This window comes from Drosophila miranda, chromosome XL (assembly GCF_003369915.1).
Source record: "Drosophila miranda strain MSH22 chromosome XL, D.miranda_PacBio2.1, whole genome shotgun sequence".
Lineage (NCBI taxonomy): Eukaryota > Metazoa > Arthropoda > Insecta > Diptera > Drosophilidae > Drosophila > Drosophila miranda.
In genome coordinates this window covers 23,408,422-23,423,886 of record NC_046673.1, presented here as the reverse complement: position 1 = coordinate 23,423,886, position 15,465 = coordinate 23,408,422, and the positions used below count along the sequence as shown (strand labels likewise).

Below are 15,465 nucleotides of genomic sequence, written 5' to 3'. Positions count from 1 at the left end.
GTTTGTTGGGGACTGGGGCCTGGAACCTGGGACCTGGGACCCGGGACCCGGGGGAACTTTAAATGAAATGCCTAATGGTGTGGGGCCAACAAACCCATTTAACCCACAACAGTGGCCAATGTCTTGGGAGTGCGTCCGTTTAATTATGGAAAATGATCATGACAGAGAGCATTTCCTGTCCCTGTCTCTCTCTTTCTCTTTTCCAAAGTCCATAGCCAGGGCCCCAAAGCAGAGGCAGAGGCAGAAGCAGGGGCAGGGCAGGGCCAGACCAGACCCGTTTCCATATGCGACGAGTAGTATCTGTGCAATGTCTTTCTTCAATTTACCTGGCTGTCTCCTCCTTTGCTGGTCTTTCTTTCACTTTGATAATTTCTCCGCACTTTGGCGGCGACATCGGACATCGTACATCGGCGTACGTCGGACAACGGCCATGCCCAAGACTCCACTCCACTCCCATCCCCCTGCTGTTGTCTGGCTTTTACGAGCCCGAATAGTTGGGTCTCTGTGCTGCATCGATTTGCTCTCAGAATTTTAAGTACTTGCGAGTACCACACGCCGATCGATCAGTTAGTCGATGCCAGAGTCCCTCGATCTGGCCGCCTGCCCAAAACAATAATCCCAGAGATCCCGTGCAGGGTTTCTTGAACTTAACTGTTGCTCGGGCTCGAATAGATCACAGCAGATCCGTATATCCATAGATCGAAGGCAGTCAGGATTCCCCCACACAGGCCTCTTGAGATCCCCAAGGCACGTGATCGCACTGCTGATCAGAATGCTGACTGACAAGAGACGCTTCTTGTGGTCACTGATCCTAGACAATATGATATAGAAACCGATAGAGATTCATTCCAAAGGCAAAATAAGTTACGGAATGTCCTAGGTTTCAGAATACTAAGGAGGATAATCATGAATTGAGTAAAGAACTCCTGCCTTTGATTAGGGATCCTATTGGGGACTCTTTTGGAACTAGATGCCATGATTGTTCCCCAAACCAGATGGAATATAGTCCCGCAGCAAGCAGGAGATAGAGAATGATGTAGATCAACGTTCAATACCAAAATTACTTTCATTCTTTGCAAATCTTTGCAATACATGTTTTGTGGTGCATCAAGGACAAATAAATTCGGATATCCAATGGCTATTTCAATGCCTACTTCATATGGACGATTTGCAACCGAAAAAGTGGGAATTAGTAGGCTGTGGAATCGATTAAAAGCAGATTTTTGAGCACCAAAAATGTGCTACAAAAAACATTGTGTGAAATATTCAGTTCACATTCATTGCTCATTGGTTCGAGAGCAACGAATGGAGAATACACAAAATAAATTTTTTTTTGTTTGACATTTTAAAATGGGTAAGTGTAAATATTCCAATGAAATAATTCCAATAATAACGTTTGCAAAAAGCTTCTCAGTTTGCTCACCTGGGAACGCCACTACCACCACAGTACAATTAAGTATAATAAAGCTCGGTTTCCTTAATGGAAAACACTACCCTACACTCCTATTCATGGCTACATTTGTTTAATCGTTTCTTTAACATGGGTAAGTGAAAATATATTCCAGTATAAATAATTGAATGATAATTATTGCAAAATGTCCTCAGCCTACTTATACACAAATCGTTGGATGAAATCAGGGCAACCTGCTCGCATCCAACAGCGCACTACTGAAGTCACCAAAGGCTACATCGGGATGGACACCCAGCGGAGTACCGCACCTCTTGCGGTACCGAGTCTGGTATTTTCGTTATCTCCCTCATAGAGGACTACATCTTCCTTTGCGGCTGGCCCGCAATGCTAGAGGATACAATAAGTATAACTGTGATGAAATGCGCGCTCCTTCATTTTAGTAATAAATAACAATACTTTTACGAATTTAAATTCAAACTCTCCGATGAAGTATTTTTCTAAGGTTTCAGGGATGAAGGTGGGGTTCGAGACTTACGTATCTATATTGGAGTGATGAAGCTCAGCCTATGCGATGTACGCAAATCATGGAAACTAAGGCATTTCCAGGCAATACCCACTTCGTTCTCGAGATTGTGTTGAGATAAGGGAGTCCCAGGGGCGTTCATTGTAGACTGATTTGTGGTATTTTGGGAAGCTAAAACGATTATACGAGTATGTTCTGCGATTTGTAGTAGGAAAATTGCGCAGTCTTTGGGCACACATTTCAGATTTTTTACTATCAATACACTTTCATAAGTTCGATTACGAGTACGCTTACGATTACGATTTGCATGGGCTTTACGACCTGCAACTTGGATAGTAAACTGACATCCCGAGACCAGAAGATTCAACTGTATAATACAGAGTGGCAGAGAGGCAAACGTGTCAGACATACTCGTAAAAACTGAGCCTGGTTCTTTGAGGAGCATCATTCATCCGGAGACGGAGAATGAGACGGAGCTGGAGTCAGACGCGAAGTCAGAAGCATTTCCTTCGGCTGGAGTTGTCAATGGCAGGCACCGCTCTTCGAATACTAATTTCGAGAGGGAGGCGGCCCGGCCCCATGGCCGGCCTCCGCTTCCAGAGAGCTGCCATTAAATTGGTACTTGATGGGGATGAGAGGTTGCTGCTCATGTTGATGTCGTCTCTGTCTCTGTCTCTGGTTGGAATGTCTCTGGCCGGTCTCTCTCCAGTTCCATCTCCACATCCACATCCATATCCACATCCATCTCCATCTCCAGCATTTGCCATTTTTGAGGTCGCTGCTGCGTCTCGTCTCTCGCTTATTTAATGGCTTTCCAGGCAGCGATGCGATGCGATGCGATGCGAGCCAAAGCGATGGGATGCATACTAATTGAGCGGTGGATGGATGATCTGGGCATCCGATGATCATGATGCGTTAGGTTAGTTAGGTAAGGCCCCAACAGAAGAAGAAGAAGATGATTATGTCGTTGTTGTTGTCGTCAGTGCGTCCGCCCACGCTCGTACGCCGGTTGACGCTCCGTGGGAATCGTTTAAAAGGCACTACAACAAGCAGCTACCAAAAAGAAAAAACCGAAAAAAACACAACAAATTTCGGTCGAAAATGTATTTTATGGGGAAAACGTGAGGATGCCTGGGCTGGAGAGGGAAGTGCTGCTGCTGCTACTGCTAGCCAAGGGGCTGGCTGCTGCTGGGCTTATTTATATGCCAGCCGGAACATCATCAATGGCCCTCAGAAATGTGCGCACTCGGACTTGGACTGGGACTTGGACTAAGAGTCGGAATTGGATTTGGATTCGGAATCGGAATCCGACTTGGACTCTGGCATTCACTCGTGCTGTGACATAATCTACCAGACAGCAGCAGCCGGAGACGCACTTGAACCTCTTCATTGTCCATTATCCACCACTATCCACTCCCCACTGCCCACTGCCCACTGCCCACTCCCCAATCCAATTCAATCCAATCCCCCGACAGCAACAGCAACAACATCCTGAAAGAGGTCAAGTGATTGCCCAATGCTGCTGTATAGTATCTCATTGTGTTTTCTCCTCAGGTGCGAGCTCCGACTCTTTGACTCTTTGTCCCTGTCTCTGTCCCCCCCCCCCCCCCCCCTCCCCCGTTGAAATATGAGACGAGTGCATACACACATATTGTGTATGCATGATCGTCCACACCAGACTCAGACCCAGTCTCTGGACTAGACCTCCGACATACGGACATACGGATGCCCCATCCTAAGTGCTGGAGCCTGGAGAGGAGACCCACCTGAACGTGATCGGTTACAGTTTGCATCCCGTTCATTGGCATCCTGAGGAAGTCAGGTGCCTAATTGTTTCCGTTTCTCTCTCTCTCTCTCTCTCTCTCGCTCTCTGTCTGTCCTGTCTTTATTGATTTCTTCTCCATTGTGTGGTTAATTTTTGTCACCTGATCCCATCGATAAGCCGCTGATCTGGTGATCTCCGTGTTCCCCTTCTTTTGTTCTTTTTTTTGTAGAGAATCAGCGTCCATAGGGTTTCTTTTGCTCCTGTTTTTCCCTTGGTCTCTGGTGTGTTGTGTGGGACCGTTGTATAATTGGGGAATTGAAGGATTCTTAGGAAACTCTGACATAGATTGGTTCCCATTGTGGAAAGAGATACTCCTGGAATGGGATGGGTCATTGGAGTATTATTAAACGGATACTTTTTATGCAGAGCATTTATAAATACTTCTTTGAACCAAACAAGCGCATACTTTGGGCTTTAAGAATTATTGATTAACGTTGGCATTATTACTGAAAGAGCTGGTAGAACAGTTGGAAAAAATATGTATTCTTCGCTCCGATAAGGTCGAGTAATTCCCTAAGAATCGTTGAAGTGAAGTCAAGAGCATAGTAGAACCCAACGATTTCGGCAAACGTTAAACTTCAATCTTCGGATGAATTGAAAATGCTTCGAGTTAAGGGCTGCTGAAAACGTACAGCTTTCCCGAGTATCGAGAGCATTGTACAAAGTAGTTGATATTCAAAAGCTGGTCCCATCGGGTGCATACCAAGTGGAGTGCACAATGAAGTAGTGACGATATGTATCTTTGGGCAATTGGAGCACAACAGAGTGACAAGGTAGGGGCAAGGAAGGGGCAGGGAAGGGCGACACGACGCGACTACGCGACCCCGGTGATAAGGTGGGTGCCAGGTGGGATTGCATTGGATTGGAGTGGGGTTGTGGTTGTGGTTGTGGTTGGGCCTAAGTAGTGGCCCATGTGGCACATGTGGCACATGGAAGACGCAGTGTGCCTGCCCCAGCCCTCTCTTCCCCTGCACGGCATGCTAATTGAATAAATGTAAAAGGCATTTCCACTTAATGAACTCGCTCGCTTTTGTGTCTCCCTAATTTGCATAAAATTAACTTAATAATCTTTGTGCCAATTGCGAGCCCCCTTCTCCGCAAGTCGGGAGCTGTGGCTGGAGCCTCGAGGGATCGTGGGAAATGCTTAGATTAAATACATTTTCAATTATTTTATCAGACACAACGTTTTGCGGCTGTGGTTTTTATTGCATGACATATTTGTTTTCGTTTTTCTCTCTCTCTCTCTCTCTCTGTCTCTATATATCTGTGTTTTTTTCGCTTATCAGAAAAACAAAAGGGTTACGGATCAGACGGCTATACGTATACGTAGAAGCTCCACTTCTTGTCACATAATGTGGCGCAGCAATTAAACGAAACGGCCTCAAACAGAAATTAAGCCAGTCTGCGCACTTTGCATACCAATTGCTCCGATTTGCCAGAGACTCGAGTCTCAAACGGAGGCAGAGGCCACGAGACTGAGCGGCGGAGATTGGAAGGGGATTGGATTGGGATTGGATTGGATTTAGGGCGAAAACGAGAGTGGAAAGGGAGGTCAGAGCGCGCAGAGACCACCACAGAGGCCCTCCCGAAAACCCTGAGACCCTGCGGCCCAGAGCAAGTTCCGCAGAGCTCTGACCCCGGCAATGGGGTTGGTCATAACTTTTAATGATGCGCGGATTTGTCTCTTGATCATGCTGGTCGTTGGCCATAAAACCCAAGGATCGTAAGGCAACACGGTTAGCGGCTAGCAGCTAGCGGCAGGGGCATGCCGCAACGGGGTAAGGTCAGAGCCGGCCGGCCGGGTGGGCTAGCCCTAGGCCCGGCCGGTATCGGTGTCGGTGTCGGTGTCGGCTGCTTCTTTGGTGTGTGACTAAGATCCGGAGATCACCGCCTCGCTCTCTTTAGTATCTTTGTTACTTTGTTATCACATCTCGACTGATGTCTGATGTCTGGTGTCTGGTGTTTTTGTTTTTGTGGGCAAATATTAAACATCTTGTGCGGAGAGCTTTAACGCCGCGCCGTTTATACGAGTATGTCCCTTGTTTGTCTTTGTCGGCATTTTGATCTTTTTATCTGTTCCGCGGTGATGCTCCACATACATCACACATGCCCCATCATGAAGATCTTCAACGATCGTAATCGCTATCCGGGCCGGAACTGGTCGCATGACCAGCCCCCCCCCCCCGACTGATCCAAGCAATAAACACAAAGGGGAAAGAGGCTCTAATATATGACATGCTCGTATGGTATATGAATGGGTCCAAAGAAGCTTTATTTGGTGGTGATTTGAGAGGTTTGGTTATATAGTATATCCCCATCACCCACTACTTATTCATCTTCCCCTACTTATCATCGGGTAAGCAATTGTCGCAATCACAATTCATGGACTACAGCCAGAGGCACAGCCAGAGGCAGAGGCAGACTGGAGTCAACTGGGTCAAAATCAGCATAAAAATCCGCAACTGATGTCGCGGATTCGATCGTATCGTACCCGTACCCGTAACGTATCGGAGTGGATTGGATTGGATGGGTCGGATCCGATTGGATCGCGCGATCGGATCAAGTAAGTGCCGGGAACTTATTGCAATTGTAATGCGTTGAATATTGATGAGAGAGCGAGCAAGCGAGGCGGCTTGCTCTTGGGGTTGAGATTCGAGGGGATTCGATTGGATACGATACGATGTTCGGTTCGACACGTGGAAGAACCTTAGCCGAAGCTGAAACAGAAACAGAAACTGAAACTGGAAACCAAACAAAAGTCCCATTTAAATTGTTAAACACTCGAGTAATTCATTGAACTGACTGGTACGTATAAATTTCCCCCTTCGCGATGGAACGAACGAACGATCTTCGGTTGATTAAAGATCGATGATCATGGGTGCTCAAAATGTCCATGGGGTAGAACCAAGGCCTCGTTAAGGCTTCCAGTAATCTTTGGTTATTGCATACAAATGTCTCTTAGTTGATGGCCGAAGTAGTATTCAAATGAGCCAGCAGACAGCGAATAACTAGACTAGAAATATGCACTTTGGGTATATACATCCTCACGAATACCACTAATACTTCCGCTCTAAATGGGAAGCGGACGGTGGCCATGGGATGTGGATGTGGCCTGGGAGATAGCTGCTGCTGGCGACTGCTTACTCACTGCTTCCTGTGCCTGTGGTGCAACATTTGAATGCCACTGTAACTGTGTTGAGTGTTGAGTGTTGACCTTTGCCACAGATAAAGACTGAAGCTAAGAGAAACTGCGCCTAAAACTGTCACAACAGAAGCAGCAACAGCAACAGATCCTGGTCCTACGACTACCTGGTCCTCATTAGGCAAGGCAATTCACTTCCATTTCCGTTTTACCAGCTGATAACTACTGCTACGAGGTACTGGTACTTGTATGGATAACTCTCAGATACATTTCCATTAAGGAGAATCGGTGCTTATCTGCCACACGAAGACCAAACAACGAAACAAGCAACAACAAAACCGAAGCCGAAAATTAAGTATTCAATGAGCAATTAAAACCAACCGAGAAGATCAATCTCTATCTCTGTCCCTCTGTGCCTCCGTGCCTCTTTATGGGTGTACCTGAAAGATTTCAAGAAGAAATCCAAGTGCCAGCCAAGCTGACAATGGCGAGGCATGGCAAAGCATTTTAATATAGAAATTTTCTTATGATTTTAGGCCAACGGCCTACAACGGCCTCTGTCTCTGGCTCTGGCTCTGTCTTCTTCTCTGTCTCTGGCTCGAGACAACAGCAGCAGCAGAGCCAGAAGACTGAATGGGAGACTGAAGAAGACCCAAAGAGACGAGGGCGATCCAAAGCCAAAAGTCTGCAGAGCTCGAGCCATTGAACAGCCATCGATGGGCCCACGATTCATTGTCCATAGAAGGGCCCATGCTCATGCTCATGCTCAGGCTTGAGGCTTGAGGCTCTACATAATCCCCATCCCCCTTTCCGACTGGATTGGCTGACAGCGGTTTTTTGGTGGCTGGTCAAAAAGAAAGTCTGCCTGTCTTTGTCTTTGGCTTTAGCCTCAGCTTTTGTTTCCATTGAAGATTGGCGCAGCATTGAGGCAGCAGAGCTCTCATGTTGCTGCCACACAGAGCCGCCGATGCAGTTGGCCATCGACAGAGCCACAGGCCCAGGCACAGGCACAAGCACAGCCACAGCCACATCGACAGAAAGAAAAACACACCATGAATCTTTAATGAAGAATCACCAAGTTGGGGGCCATAAACGCGCCAACCGCCAATCGCCAGCGTCGCCATCGCCATCGCCATCGTCGTCTTTGTCGTCGTACATTTTCTTTTATTGAGCCGTAAGATTCGAATTGTAATTGTTGTTGGTTTGTAGTATTTGTTTGCATGCCCAGTACTCGTAGAGTCCCAGGGGTATGCTCTATTGGCCTAGGCACATATGAACATATACATATATTGTACGGAAGTGGAGCTGCCTAATAGTTCTTGAGAGGACCTTGAAGGACCTTGGACGAAGAATGAATAGCCGCTGTTTCTACGACTATAAAGATATAAATATCCTATTACAAAACGATCATAAGTTCAGATATTTGTTACCAATCTATTGAAAATCTAATCTAAATCGGATGTCTCCACTCGCTGTGAGAGTGTTGCTCACAATCGATGATTTGATAGTTATTCGAGGGAATACTAGAGTTGGAAGATGGTCTATGGCTTGCTTACCCGTTTGTTTTTTGGATGTGATTTCGTATTTGGCGCGGCATTTGAAGAGTAGAGGAGGAACAGCAGCCATCAGCGGCCATCGATGACATCGAGACAGTATCGTGCCCAAGGCCCCACCACCACCACTACCATCGTGCACCCATCGCAATGTTAATGTATTTGGAAATCGTGCCCGGCTATGCTCCTCCTGCCCCGTATCTTTCTCTCCGTCTCTCGGCGGCTATCTCTGTCTCTGTGGGATTTGAGAAAAGAAGAATGGAAAGCTTGCCCTGATCTAAACGAATTGGAAATGCTCTTCAGGTTCAATATCCCTATCCATATCGATATACTGATATATAGTAGTGATGGAGCACTATTGAAAGATAGTCCCAAAGAAGCCAGAAATTGTTAAGATATGATCCCAAGATCATGTTGTTTAGAATATTGAGAAACATAAGATACAAAGAAATATGAATATCCCTTGAGCGGGCATTTCGAGGGCCCCATCAAGAGAGTCAATGTAAATCTTTGGCCCACTGCATGTAGAGTATGGGAATGAAAGAAATTTATGGACAAACTATGCATTATTAAAAAATGATGTGTACATGCGGTGCGTGGCTCGTTTGAGATTTGTTTAATAATCAAAATTCATTATGCGAGTGACAAATGGAGAGGGCTGGGCGCAGAGGTGCCCGTGCCCGTGCCCCCCGGTGAAATTAAGCACACATAGATACACTCAATCGAAGGGAGCCAGGCCAGACATAAAGATGGACAGTACAGTCAACGAACCGAACCGAACCGAACGTGGACCGTGAAAGTTTCCATACACGATTCTGACCCAAAAAAAAGAGCCAGGAAATATTGAATATGAAGTGAGGGTGGATCATAATTAAACGAGTAATTGTCGTAATTTAAGAAAGATATCGGACAGAAGAGAGGAGTATATTCCAGTATTCTCAGTATATTCCAGGCAGAAGACTATAGGATTCTCAGAAGTCCATCTCCATCTCTATCTCCACATAAAGGACAGGACATCTACTCCTTCTTCTCCTTGTCTTTCTGCTGCTGCTCCTCCATACGACTGTTATGCGATATGCTCCTTGTAAAGCTTCCCTTTCATTCGAGACCAGAAAAGGAAACAAGGACCAAGTCCAGTCGAGCATTACAACGTTTCCGACTTCCGATTCGGCTCTCGAATTACGCCTGAAATGTGATCAATGTTCTGGGGGAAGGGATTACTGCAAGGATGGGATGTGCGATGGGGTTGGAGATGTGGACATGCCAGTCAGTCGGTTTAACTTCTGCCTTTCACTTGATTAAACACTTTTAGCCAAAGCAGCCAATATGACGACGATGACCCTCCTCAGAGCCAGAGCCAGAGCCAGAGCCATGGTCGTAGCCAGAGTCCAAGTTCGAGTCGGAGTCGACATTGGAGGCTCGAGTCCGAGTCCAAGTCCCTGGCGATTCTGTGAAATGTGGCGAGGGTTGAGAACTTGTTCCCCGGTAATTTGATGCCAGTCAACGATCCGTTGACGCTCTTGATCTTCGCTCTGGCCAAGCTGCGAGCGCGAAAGGCAACAAACTGTTTAGGAAAGGTAGGGAGGGGAAAGGAAAGAAACGGAACGGTTACCGCAATGACAGGTGCACCGCCAGCACCATCAGCAGCAGCAGCAGCACCGCCGTTGAGGATGATGATGATGATGATGCAAGGATGCACCTTTGTGCAACTGCAGGGGTTGCTCTTGCTCCTTCTGCTGCTCCGGCTGCTGCTGCTGCTGCTGAACGGTGAGCTCGGGTGTAATGCAAGACGTGTGTCGACCGTTTAAGCGAACCAAACACCGCAACAAAAAACAGAAAACAGAAACTGTGGCAGGAACGGGGCCCAGAAAGGCAGAGGACAGGTTTATGGTAGTACAGGTCAGGGCAGAGGAAGCTGAGTTCAGGCTGAGGCAACGTTCATTCAACTGCTGTCAGGATATGCAGGACACAGGACACCTGACCATTTGCCGCCTTCCACTAGGCCAGGATCAATGCTCTTCTTGGCCGCCAGTTTATTGAACTATGCCTCAACCGGCTGGCGGCTACGCTGGCAGCAGATCAAACTAGAGGTTGAGAGCTCTCAACAAAGGGAAGGGAAGGGAAGGTAAAGGTAAAGGGAAAAGGAAAAGGTAACATTGAGTCACATTCGAGTGGAACATCCTGGATTCTGTAAAGAGCATCCAATCCAACTCCACTACAGCCCACCGTCGAACCAAGCAATCCATCCATTTATCCACCCATCTATACCATACATCTGGTTGGGCAAACAGAGGAGCGTTACGGCCAAATATCGATTACCAGAAATGAATATATGTACATACAGCCTGAAAGAGGGAGAGCAGGAAAAGGAAATACTAACAAGAAGGTGAGGACAGGTTCTGGGGCCGAAGATGGAAATACCCTGGGATATGTGACAAGTCCAAGAAAACCGTTTGATATAGTGATTCGATTCAACAACTATTCAGCCAGACATCTTCAGAATTGAGTCATCTGCTGAGGCAGATGGCACTGGATATATCCTTCAGAATTAGGACTACTCTCCTATCGGCTTTTGCAAACTTGTAGGCAGACCTACACTACCCTCCCTCTATCAGAGTACAAAAAGGTGTGTCTGCTCTGCTCTGGTCTGCTGTCATCATCCTCATCATCGTCATCGTTGTCACCATCGCTGTCGTCGTTGCTGTGTCAACAAATTAATCAGTTCAAATATAAGATACAGATACATGGCGAACGTTTACGGTTACATTTGAATATGCAGCCGTCAGCCTCTACCACCACCTCCACCTCCATCTCCCCCTCTCCCGATACAAACCACTTCCACTTCCATCTCGTGCTGCAACTTCCTGGACTACGAGACTACGAGTATCGTGTATAGGGCTACGTATAGGGTTGTCTCTCGCTGAGTCAATATTTTCGTTGGCTTTTTGGTGCTTCTGCTGATAAAAAACGAAATCGAAATGAGAGCATAGCCGGGCTCTGGCTCTGTCTCTGGCTCTGACTCTGACTCTGACTCTGAAGACCAGCAGGAGAGCTGCGGCAATATCCACACTTAACCCCGAATGCAGATGCATTTTGCGCGCGCACGCTCCTGTGTTTGCCCAGCGATGGAATGGAAGGGGTATGCTACATATACTCGTGCTCGTATTCGTACAGATACAGATACAGATACTCGTAGAGAGATAGTTGCCATGGCTATCGGAACCGATTGAGTGGGTGGGGTCAGAGTCGGAGTCGGAGTCGTAGCCGGATCCCACATACGAGAACGTGTGTCTGTAAATGTGTACGGGCAATCAGTTGGACGGATGGAAGGGTAGTTCTCCAGCGGCAGAGAATCTATGCGGCCAGGACCAGAACAGCCACAAAATGGGGCGCGCCTGAGCAAACTTTGCTGAAGCAGGAATACTTTTTTTGAGCAGCTGAAAGTGACTAAAGGTGGCAGGGAAAGGATACGAAGCAAGCGTGAAATTATGGGTTGATTAGGATACTAAAAAGGGGAAAACGATCATATTGGCTAACCCCTTTCTCCTGTAGTTCTTCTCTTTCCTATTATTTTATTTGAGTTTCTTCTGCGGTTGTATCTTTTCTCTTCACAGTTTCTCCTCCTGTAGTACACTGTTAAAGTTCATTTCTTGGGAGTCCTTCATCGTTAAATGTATTCAGCTTACATCTGTGTCCCTTTTCAGAGCCATCTTCTTCTTTCCCTTTGGAGTGTCTCCCATCCTTCTGCCATCTGGCGTGATTCGCAATCTTTCCATGTCTTGACTAATGCAATAACAAATCAAAATCAAACATCAGCAATGGCACAAAGTCTGAATGAAACATACGCACACACATGTGTGCTATATACATACATGTGTAGATGTGTATTCCATGGGTATTGGTGTGCAGGCATTATCAGGAAAAGAGATAACGGATAACAAGAACGGGTGGGTTGAGCAACCGATTCAGACTCTCAAAGAAAACCACACATAAGAAGCGTATCATAAAAATCGTATTCCAGGTAAACAATTCTCAGGAGGAACACAGCCACAGAAATAGCAGAAGCAGAGCTCGAGAGCACCAGAGAATCGGAGAGCCACTCTCCCCCCGCCTAACACTATTTCAACACCTTCTCCAGTTTTGGGGCGGCATTTCCGGGGCTCCGCTTATCGCCGGGCAAATCATCGATCATCTCAAATTCACGATCCATCATCATTAGGCAACGCATTTCGGTTCGCTTTGGTTTACTTTCGTTCGCTTTGCGATAAGACCTGTGGGGGTTCTGGTTTCAAATCGCATTCTGTTCGAAATACTCTTGAAGTTGTCCTCATTCGCCGCCCCCACCGAGGTCGGCTCTGACTGAGATCACTCTCGATTATACCCCTCTGTTAGATACCCCTCAGATACACCCGGTGTCCACTCTGTCCAGGGCCATCGTCCAATCGAATTGAATGCATTTGATCGCGACTTCTGGTCATTGGTACGGGCTCTGGTACCGGTAGTGGTACTGGTGCCATTACTTGGATCGCTTGGATTGCGTTTTATCTTTATGAGTCGGCTCGAGGCCCCGAACTAAAGACGCAGAAGAAGTCGAAGAGTTGGCCAGCTGCTGCTGCTTTCATTAGTTGGAAAACCATGTCACGTGCCCGATTATACATACCGGCACACTACATATATGTCCATGTATTGGGACGCTGTATAAACGATTTCTAATGCCCACCGCCAGCACCACCACCAGCAGCACCACCAGCACCACCACCAGCACTACCACCTTCTCTCACCTTCTGCCTCCCCCCCGGCTGATCTATGGATCGATTGCATTGGCGTCGTACCTTTATGGAGCCTTACAGTGTAATGGTGTCTGTGTATGAGGAACGATTATCTCTTCGTCTGCGACTGTGACTGCGACTGGGAGTGGGCCTGAGAGTGGGACGGACGAGCGGCTGTGTGTTGTAAGAGGCCCCGCACTGATAGTAAAGAGACTCATAAACCTATCGATCTATAGCCCTATAGATAAGGCCGACTCACCCACAGATAGGCCAAAAAGAATTTTCAGTCATCGTTTTCCATTTCTCCCATTTCAGTTGCGTTGCACTCTTGCTGTCCAAAGCCCAAGGAAAAAACCCCCACTAGGCGCACAAAAATAACAAAAATTATCAGAAATATGTATAGAAATAGTATCTGTGGACGGCACCTCTCGCTGTTGTCTCGCTGTTTCTCGGTGTTGTCTCTGGGCTTTAGCCTCAAAGACGCTGTAAGCGATTTTTAAGCCCCTCTACAGAGGCGCGTGATAATGTCTAAGACTCATTCTATTTCGCTCCATTCCATTCCCTGCGATTCCGCTCGATTCCGCTCGATTCAATTCGATTTGGGCGATATTGCATCAGTGATCGCTATCACGCAGCGAACTCTTTCTTCTCCAGCTGACTCAGCTGGTTCGACAGCTATTCCATCGGTTGAGTCATCATCATTCCGCCAAACGCCTTTCACCTTCCCGGTAGCCGTGTTCAAGGTCCCCCTCGGCCTAGTTTTGGCCATATCTCCCTGCCGAAAACCTATTCACACCTCCACCCTCGACACGTAGCTTAGGTTGTCCATCCTGCCGGGGGTTGCGTCATCGTTTTGTTGGGGATTTTGCCAGATACGAAACGGGAGATCAACAAAGTGGGGCCCCACTTCTAGGAAGGAGATAAGAGACATTAGATGGAACGGCTGATTTCGCCACCTAGGAATCGATGTCCATATTATACATATATCTCTGGATCGTATACGTATTATTCCTCGACGAGCATGCTTGAGGATGCTTAATTCTGTGGCAAAATATCAGCAATCGATATATTCTTATTATTTCCTTTGATATCTGTAATATGACATGTGTGGCATAGTTGCTCTGAAGAAGGATTTCCCTGTTGCCTCGATGGAATGCGTTTTCGAGTGAACGACTTGCGTAAAGAGCTAAAACGAAAATCGTTTCCAGTTAACCAATTAGATGCATGCAATCATTGTCTATTAGTCGCAAATCGAAATTGCAGCCATCTTAGAACCCTATGCCACATGCCACTTGCCACATGGCGTATGCCACAAGCCAGAGACTCTGGGGACATGGGGTCATCCCGGATGGACAGCGCGTCTGATGTTCAACGGGGTGAATCAATAAAGGTCTCACGCATAATTTATGAGGCTAAAATGGCTTTGGAAATTGAACTGTCGTGAATCGAGGAATAGCGGAACATAGGAGCATAGGTGGTGAAGCAGTGGAGCGGAGGAGCGGAAGAGGAAGCGATTGAATCGCTGAGACTGTATCTATTGTCAGAGTATTGATTGCCTGGCCACCTCTCAACCCCCACACCACCTCTGCTTTGATCCACCCCATCTACCCCATCCTGGAACCACTCTGAACCACTCTCGACGACCTGACCAACCTGAAGAAGAGCAATGAGGGGGATAACATCGCTAAGGGTGGATGAGGCGGATTGGGTGGGCGGGTGTCGACTGACGGCTGGGTTAGGGTGGTTGTTGCCTTGCGGCCAGATACACAGATACGGCTACAGATACACCGCCACAGACACAGATACACAATTGTTGCTTGGTTACCAACAACAAAAAAAGCCACGAGAATTTGTACATAACAAACCAAAACAGTTCGCTGTTCTCTGGCATAGGGGTTGGCCCGGTCTTTGGGATGTCATTGGAATGGGATCGAGTGGGATCTAATGGGATGGCATGGGATGGGATGGGATAAAGTAATGAAGTAATGAAGTGGAGTGCCGTATTGTGGAGTCGCAATGGGATGGGATGGCCACCCTGCGGGTGCGGATGTTGCGACCATGTTTTCTGTCATTGGCCAGGCCAGGCCAGGCCAGGCCAGGCCCGAGACCAAGCCAGAGCCAGAAACTGGAGGAGGATAGGCCTCGTTCAGTCACCCGCATGATTTCATCACCTTATGTAATCATGACCTGCTGGAATTGGATGCACAGACCCCGGCCAAATCAATAAAATGTGTCTGTATCT

The 15,465-nt window shown here is 47.2% G+C and overlaps 2 long non-coding RNA genes across 2 annotated transcripts; one reads left to right on the top strand and one right to left on the bottom strand.

The window, feature by feature from the left end:
• Window positions 1–1,244: 1,244 nt before the first annotated feature.
• Window positions 1,245–1,814, top strand: LOC108151910. Its single transcript, XR_001774771.2, has 3 exons — window positions 1,245–1,354; window positions 1,407–1,544; window positions 1,606–1,814. It is a non-coding gene; the product is annotated as an uncharacterized LOC108151910 (long non-coding RNA).
• A 10,164-nt stretch (window positions 1,815–11,978) lies between these two features.
• On the bottom strand, window positions 11,979–13,571 carry LOC108152266. Its single transcript, XR_001774810.2, has 3 exons — window positions 12,327–13,571; window positions 12,141–12,237; window positions 11,979–12,087 (listed from the first exon to the last, which is right to left on the bottom strand). It is a non-coding gene; the product is annotated as an uncharacterized LOC108152266 (long non-coding RNA).
• Window positions 13,572–15,465: the final 1,894 nt, after the last annotated feature.